This window comes from Pavona decussata, unplaced genomic scaffold (genome assembly GCF_977016875.1).
Source record: "Pavona decussata unplaced genomic scaffold, jaPavDecu1.1 SCAFFOLD_87, whole genome shotgun sequence".
Lineage (NCBI taxonomy): Eukaryota > Metazoa > Cnidaria > Anthozoa > Scleractinia > Agariciidae > Pavona > Pavona decussata.
In genome coordinates this window covers 1,048,965-1,057,500 of record NW_028145504.1, presented here as the reverse complement: position 1 = coordinate 1,057,500, position 8,536 = coordinate 1,048,965, and positions in this window count along the sequence as shown.

The window sequence follows — 8,536 nt, the reverse complement described above, 5'->3', positions numbered from 1 at the left end:
TATTATCCTGTCCTGGTTCCTGTTAAAATATTTAGCTGTAGTGTGAACGTTAAAAAAAAGGATTGTGCACGGTCGCGGCCCTTCCAACCTAAATTGCAGCACCATTGTTATCAACTTTGGCAAGGTTTCATAAACAGTCCCTCAATTAACTATGGGAAGATGGAAGAGAGAAACTTAATGCGCGTGCGAAAGCGTCCGATTCATCAGCTAGCGCCTGCATACAGGCTAGTTCTTCTTATGATATCCAAACGAAAGCCTGTGAAATTCCACGTCTTTTATATTCATATAGCCAGCTGCGGGACAGTCATTTCCTTTCCAACTGAGGGCGAGACACAAACGAAAGTTTCAGGAGAAAAAGAACGTTCTGGAAAGAAAAACACCTGCTACACAGGCGAAGGATAATAAAACCCATTTTCAGGTATAATTATAATACTGGAAACTTTGAACAAGTCGGTATTTTGGGTACAGTGTCCGGGAGGACTTAAGCTATATCAGGAGCCACAATCAGGGATTATGGCTCCTGGCTATATCACAAGTCATAATCGGGGATAGAGGACCGTAAGCGTGGCAGGGGTCCACGCAAACCCATATGTTGTAGCGAAAAATATATTTCTAGAAAAAATTGCGTTATCCTTCACGTGTAAGCCTTCATACAGCTGCCCGGCCAACCTCGTTCCCAGGGTCCTCTCTCTCTTCCTCCCTCGAGATATGGCCCTGGTTGTGGCTGGTAGCCCCGAAATCCTTGGACCTCAAACTTTTCGTTTACGAAGTATGTTCGACCAACTTGTCTTGTGTCATCGTGAACGAACTTATTAGGCCCCTCTAATTAAGTCTGTTCAGCCAACTCAGGCAGGGAAAACGAAAACGGTATGCTTTACTACCCATTCCTAAAAACAAATTTTGTTAAGCACCCAGATTTTGGGCGCAAATGCACGACCGGAGCTGACGTACAAACATGTGCAAAGTTCGGACTAGTATCGCCTACGCCGTCAAAGACAACAGTCACGGGCGGGGGGTGGGGACGGGGGGAAACAAAGGGCCACTATTTTTTAAATATCTCAAATTCCTATCTCAGAAAACATTTTTAAACAAAGCAATGATGTATTATTCAGTGGTGACACAGAATCCCAAAAAGGAAATCGAGTTTTCAAGAGCCGAACCTATGACCTTCCAATTAATAGATCTGATGCTCTACCACTGAGCTATAGGAGACTTGGGAGCCACGCCATTAAATTAGGTATATACAGCAGGCAGTCGGGTCAATCATTTTCTTTCCTCTATTTGAGAGGGTAATATCCTGACATTACAAAGGGAATTTGAAATTTAATTTAAACGAAATCAATTTTAGTTTTCGTAATAAACACATCTTCATCAAAACCACACTAACTGAATAGCCTGCTAATTAATGATTCCTTCGTTTCTTCTACAAACACAATAATGTTTTCTCCGTGCTTGTGTTTCTGACTCACTGATGTGAAAAATTCCTGAATCACGTCTGGCTCCCCTTTTGAAAACCAAAAAAAAATTACCATAATCTTGGTGCGTTCTATTTAAATAATAAACCCTTTTCAAAAAAGGAAGGAAGCAAGACTTTATTGCGCACGGAATGAAGCCGCAAACTATCAACAAAAGGGAAAAAAGAGTTGCGATCCAGTTGAAAGTTTCGTGCATTGCCAGGTACTCTGAAACCCGAAGAAAGTTCAGTTAGCATGGACCCAAACGACGCCGAAGCAGCCACCAACTCCTCCAGCGAAGCTAGGTCAGAATTTTCCTGTGGGGAGTTGTACGCTAAAAACGTTACTGCAGGAGATGTAAGCGAAACTATAGCTCTTTGGATTGTTATCGGTTTAGTATCTCTTGCTTCTCCGACAATAGTTCTCTTGAACGTATTAGGGATCATAGCTTTGAGGCAAAGAAAAGAACTACAAAGACTTTCTAATGTTCTTTTATTGAGCATAGCCATCGCAGACCTTCTAATAGGTGCTGTATGCATGCCTTTATCTGCTATTGTTGACTCATTTGTTGCACGCCAAACTTTACCAGAGAATGTTTGCGCGTTAGAAGTAGTGACTCTTCTCTTGCTGTATATTTTTTCTTGGAGTTCTGTTTTCCACTTGACACTGATTGCTTGGGAGAGGTATGTGGCGATACAAAAATGGAGAGAGTACAAGAGCATCGTTACTAAAAGCCGACTCAACAAACTCACGATAATAGCTTGGGTGTCAGCCACATTTATGGTTCTTCCAGATATTATATTACTGACAGTGGTGAACGCGGACGATAGGCTCGTTTTTGCCGAGGCGTGGTTTATCGTTAATGCTATTTTGGCAGTTTGTGCGCTGGCTCTTATCGTTTATTTCTATGTCATGGTGTACCTTGGAATTCGGAAACGCAAGCTAAGTGAAATTGGCAAAGTCACTTCTCTAATATCAGCCAAATTAGAAAAGAGAGTTGCCAAGATGACCGCCTTGGTGACAGCTGTCCTGATAATCTCCTTCCTTCCAGTAATAGTTGTGGTTGTGTTGGGTGGACTTTTTCCAGTCCTTCGCAAAAGATGGGCTTACAGATTGGCGGAGATTCTGATGCAGTTCAACTCGATAGCCAATCCACTAATTTATTGCTATGGAGATCGCCGCTTTAGGAACGCTGTGTTGGAACTCTTGAGAGTCAGAAAACCAGGAGCAAACCAACCCGCTGCAGTCGCTGGTGTCCGATTTCTCAGGCGAAAGGGGCGGTTTGGTTCAGTAGAAAATGTTATGGAGCTGCAGCGAGAAGTAAATCTCATGCATTTTACCAGACGAGCATCGTGTGATTAAGCCGTTGTCTTAGACTACACTCGACTGAAGTCCTGCAACGCAGGTTTGAAGAGATCCATGTCGGCTCCGACGCTCCTCACTACTCTATCATCAGCTGTTGCCGGGAACGTTTCGTAGCCGGCTCGCTCACGCATCGTGGATTGCAATCACCGATCCCTTCTGAAAGGTAAGGAGGAACTGAAAAAGCAAGGAAAACGGACGAATCCTGAATTATTCGAAGCTGTGAAGATAGTGGCGGTTGGGAAGGAAAAGCGGAATGTCCCGTTGAATTCATCGGAAGATGTCGAGGTGCTGCAAAACGAGAAAGAAAAATAGAACATTCACTTGAAAAGATCAGTATCTTGCGATTTGACTGTGGTTTATGTTACATTTCACAAAGTAAGGTAAAGATTGAAGTCATCTTCATCACTCCTATGACAGCTGGAAAGTTTTTTTTTTGTACTTTTAATGGTGGCATTTGGAATGTAATTTTCTTTCTCTTTAAATAAAGTGGCCATCCTCCGGATAGTGCGTTGATAGTTCTACGTTATTCTTTTGTGTACATGTTTTATACCAATTATTATAATAATTTCATTGGGCATTGCGGCGTATTTTGCGGGCTAAAATGAAGAATTCAGCGGGCTAAAATACACTTTAGCCCGCTGTTCTGAGCTATTAAGAAATAAGAAAATAACGTAGATAGCCAATCAGTACTGGAAGCCATTCAACTGTTTGCGCCGTTTTCTTGTTTGTTTGACTGGAAGCGCTGCCATCTGCAAAGAGATTGTTTTGAGCTGCAAAATCGATGGAAAACCTAACGAAGACGCAAATTGTCAGTCGTCTGAGCTAGATGAAGAGAACTTTAATACAGAAACTCGTGGGCGATGGTGGAAATAATGCCTGTAGTAGCTCCACGGCCGGAGGCGAGGTGAATATAACTTGTCTTCTTTGAGCGAAACGCGCTATTTAAGCAATTGCACAATTAATTTTAACAGTTATAAGAGACTATTTCTTCGCTGTTTACAAAATTCTGTTATTTTCCTTTTGAGAACGTAGAAGCAAAAATTCTTTTGACAAAATTTGCGGTGTTCTTCCAAAGTTTTAAGTTTTTGTGACATCGAAAGCTTTTGTACAATAAAATAAACGCCGACGCGATTCCGGCAGCGTTCACAGAAGATATCGCGATCGCTTACTGTACTGTCTTTGATTCCTTTTGTGAATGCCCTCTGAAATTAGTATAATAGTAATAGAGTTGATGTTCTTGGGCGTAAATATGTTTTTGGCCCGACTCAGGCTCATTTTAGCCCGAGCGCCCGCGAACATCAACTCTATTGTTATATCCTGGCCCCAGTTGTTCAAAGGCCGGATAACTTTATCCGCTGGATAAGGCACTATTCAGGGTCTAAAACAAACTTCACGTTAAACGTTGTCCAAGGTTTTCGTACACTTCCAAACTTTACTGTGGATAGAGTGTGCATATTCGCTTGTACAAGAGGAAATACTGAAATCTTTACACAGATCGAAATTGTCGGATAGTGACTTATCCACAGGATAAAGTTATCCGGCCTTTGAACAACTGGAGCCTGGTCTTGGGATAATGTTGCCATAGTCTTCAATATTAGAAGTCAGATCGCAGTTCGTTAAGTTAGGCTATGAGATTGGATTTGTGAGATGTCACAGAAACAAAACAAATACACTTTGGTGTTTTGCTTTAGAAACGAGGAAACTTATTATCGCTAGTAAAGATTCAAAATTATTATTCAGCTTCCGTAAATATACCGGCATATGGTTAAATTTTGTTTTGTTGGTCTTACGTCTATCTTCACGCATAGCGCTAAAAATTTGTGCATCGTCGTATATGTGTCAAGACGAAGTCATCAGTGGAAGATTACTGTTTTGTTTTACTGATGAAAATAATGACAAGCCGGTCGAACCTTCCGTAGGCGACCACCCAAAATGTTAAGAGACCGGAGTGGTGCTTACGAGAGTTCAGACTATTGGGGCCCTAAATTTTTCTTCATTGACACATGGTAATTGCAGAGACTTACCCATGCGTCAATTCTCAGTCAAACCCATATCAAAATTTTTAGTAGCCCCAAAATATTTTAACTTCGAATTCAAGATCAAAACCGTTAATGGGCTGCCCTTGATAATCTTACCCAATCTGGCGAACGGAATAACTTGTGGTCTTACTATAGTTACAACTTGAATGTAGTGTTATTTGTGTGTCGTCAGACTTAAGTTTGCCTTGTGTTCAGAATGCGATAATGTTACAGCCACACATTATTATCTGTCAAGCGGTCGCTTCAAGAGGTTGAAAGCAAAAGAAAATCCCAAACTTTCTGCTATAAAAGTGGTCGCGGTCGCTTACAGTACGAGAGGTTCCAGCCATAGTGATTTGACTTGGAAACTTTTGATATTTTAAAACACTGGTCACTTGAGAGGGGTAGTCACTTACGAGAGGTGGTCACAAAGGGAGGCTCGACTGTAGATAAACAAAGTGGCGACGGGCATCAAGCTTCCTCACGGGAAATCCGTTTTTCCTCGATCGCGCGAGCACGTTTGGTTCAGTTGCACTACTTAAGTTAGCCCAACACTAACTACATGGACAATACATACAGCACTTTTCTGAGAGAGGTTAATGGACTAGAGATCCGTTTACTTCCGGACAAAACGATCAAATATTTGTACTACTCGTGTAATCGTTTTGTGGTGCCAAAACTCTTGGGTTCTAAATCAGAGTCTTCACAAGTTTGATTTAGATCAAACGGTTTCATGGGAGGCTTGGTTTGACGAACAAATTTGTCCCCGTTCGGCGGTTTATAAAGAAGGCTTGGCTGTCAGGTGTCAAGAAGGTCCGTTTAAAAGGAAAAATGTCGGGGGCGTTAGAACAGGTCGTTCAACAATTCATGAATTCACGCGTAAAATAAACCGCGCCGTTTTTACATCATTGAAATGCGGCGGACGGTTGGTCTTAGTTTATTATTTGAATTGTCCAAGATTGTCTCCTGGGTTAAAACATGATAAAATAAAAATAGAAAGAAAAAAGGAGCAATTAAGTAGAAGGTGATTTGTTAACACAAACGATACTGAAAGCAACAATGTCTGACGTAGTCACGCGCGTCCCACGGCTCTAACATTCTACCTCTGCCAAAGGATTGACTCAGGTCTGGCTGCAATATGGTGATCCTTGCGGAAACAGCTGAAGAGCCCATCAAGCTACGGGTCGTTCTCATGGCGAGTTGTTAAAAATACCGCTCTCAAGCCCTGGGTTTGAAGGGTGTTTAGAAATAATGAATGATCCCTTATATCTTCGGTTTGTCTACTTAGAACAGGATGAAATTTTCCCTGAATATAAAACTTGCTGTTTTCTTTTGCTTTAACGTATAATTTGATCACGTGGCACATCACGTGACCAAGAAATTAAAATTTCGTAAATCGGCGATACGGCGGCGAATTTTCTTTTTATAGATAACTGAATTAGTGTTTCCGAAGTAGATTTAAAATATTGAACATTCTACGTTTGGAATGACTGTCCTCAAGTTTTTAAATTGGAGAAATTAACAATGAAAGGTTGAATTGTGGACTAAGAAATGACCTTTGTCTTGAAAATTTTTTTCTGGAGAATAATGGACGATCATTCCAAACGTGAAGAGATGGAGATATTTAATCTTTTAATTATTAGAAACGCGTTTTTGTTTGATGTTTTCTTTTAAAACTGTCGCCTACCTGTCAAATCTCGTGACATGTCACGTGATCTATAGCAATCCTTATTAAGCTTAGAAATTTTAAGAATGATAAGACCTTTTAATCCGTCAAATTTCAGTTCAGTGTCATTCAATTTGTTAAAGTTATCTCGAATAAACCATTTTTCTTCTTAAAATCCCTTAACCCAGGCTTTAAACTGCTTGAGCTGCGACGTCCCGGCTTATATTCCATTGCGAATGTGTTTTTAAAGTGCTTTAAAAAAATTTTGAAAAATGGCGCCGTGAAGGTATTACACATTGAGTTGTATGAAGAGTTTTGTGATCAGTAGAGTGCAGTGAACATCAGTGGGTTTTTCTCAGGATTTGATCGATAAAACTATTGAGTCTACAAGTGGTCGCATTAACCACATACGAGTTATGTTGCAGTACAGTTGATAGCTCATCTTCCATAACCGATCGCAGTTTTTTAACTCGTGAATGCACGCATGCGTAATGAAAGAGTTATTGTAATGTGGCAATCTCGTTCCCAGAGCCCGCTTTTCTTTTGGTCACGCGGGCTCTGGGAACAAGATTGGTAATGTGGGGAAATGTCTCTCGCTCGGTCGTAAACTTTATATTCATTTCATCGCCTTAATCGAAATTTAATCAAAATCGTAAATTATTCATTAGTCTACGTTTAGTGCCTGTATACACCATCAGCCGCCATTACGGGACAAAAAAAAAGGACGTAAAATCAACGCAACGAATAACTTATTCTTAAAAGAAAACAGCTAGTAGACGTGTTGTCTGTTAAATCCTTCCATTGACCGAAACTAAGAGGCAACTTTCCTTTCAGGACGGATATTTTCCAAGAGTTAGATAGCGCGGAACTTTTCTCGTTTCAGCAAATATCAAACGCAAACATGACAACCTTTAAATACCGTATCGAGGTGCTGCAAAACGAGAGAGAAAAAAAGAAGATTCACTTAAAAAGATCAGCATCTTGCGATTAGACTGTAGCTTATGTTACATTTCACAAAGTAAGGCAAAGATCCATGTCATCTCCATTACTCCTGTAATGCCTCAAGGAGATTTTTTTTGTACTTTTAATGGTCGCATTTTGAATGTAAACTGTTTTGTTTCTCCTACTGATCATGAATGCGGCCTTCCTTAGATAGCTTGTTGATTGTTCTACGTCATACTTTTGTTTACAGTTTCGAATCTTAGTTCCGTTTTGTGGTCTTAAAACTCTTGGCTGTTAAATCAGAGCCTTTCCAAGCCGGCTTGATCTAGATCAAACGGTTTTAAGCCAGGCTTCGTTTGACGAACAAATTTGTCTCCGTTCGGCGGTTTATAAAAAAGGCTTGCATGGGTTTCATTTATAATATTTGCCTCAACATGCGTTCAACGCTTTGTTGAACCAAATGTCTGGGGCGTTAGAACAGATCGTTCAACATTGTTTAAAAGTGTAAAACATGTTGAAAGCTTGTTGAATTCGTGTTTAACTGACGTCTTAAGATACGCTTTACTGATAAAATTTATAGTTGTTTGTGAACGGCTCAAACGGTTTTGAACGATTCCGGCGACTGATTAAATGGACACTGGTTAATGCATATTATTTTCCCTTCTGACTGCTACAAAACCGTGGTAAATCGTAGAAAATCGTTAATAGCAGCTTGTAAATCGTAGAAATGAAGACCTTCGCTTGCTCTCATACAAAGTTAACCGCTTTTTATGAAGGCAGGTTATCTTCGCAATGTTAAATTGTCTAGTATTTAGCCCATCTGGCTGAAGCGCAAAATGGAAATGTCAGTCAAGAGAAAAGTGACAGCCGGGCTATTGTAAATTACGTTGTCATTCGCGTTGGAAGCACTGATGGTGCGAGACTATTTGAATGAGCGAAAGGTTTCTTCAGTTTGAAGTAAAGTTACAGTTCAGACATTAAATATCGTTCTGTTGCTTTATGAATTGCATGCTTTAGTCTTTGCATCGATAAAACAATAAAAACATGTGTTCGTGATGTTTGTTCTGGGAGGCCGCGTTATAAGAACACTT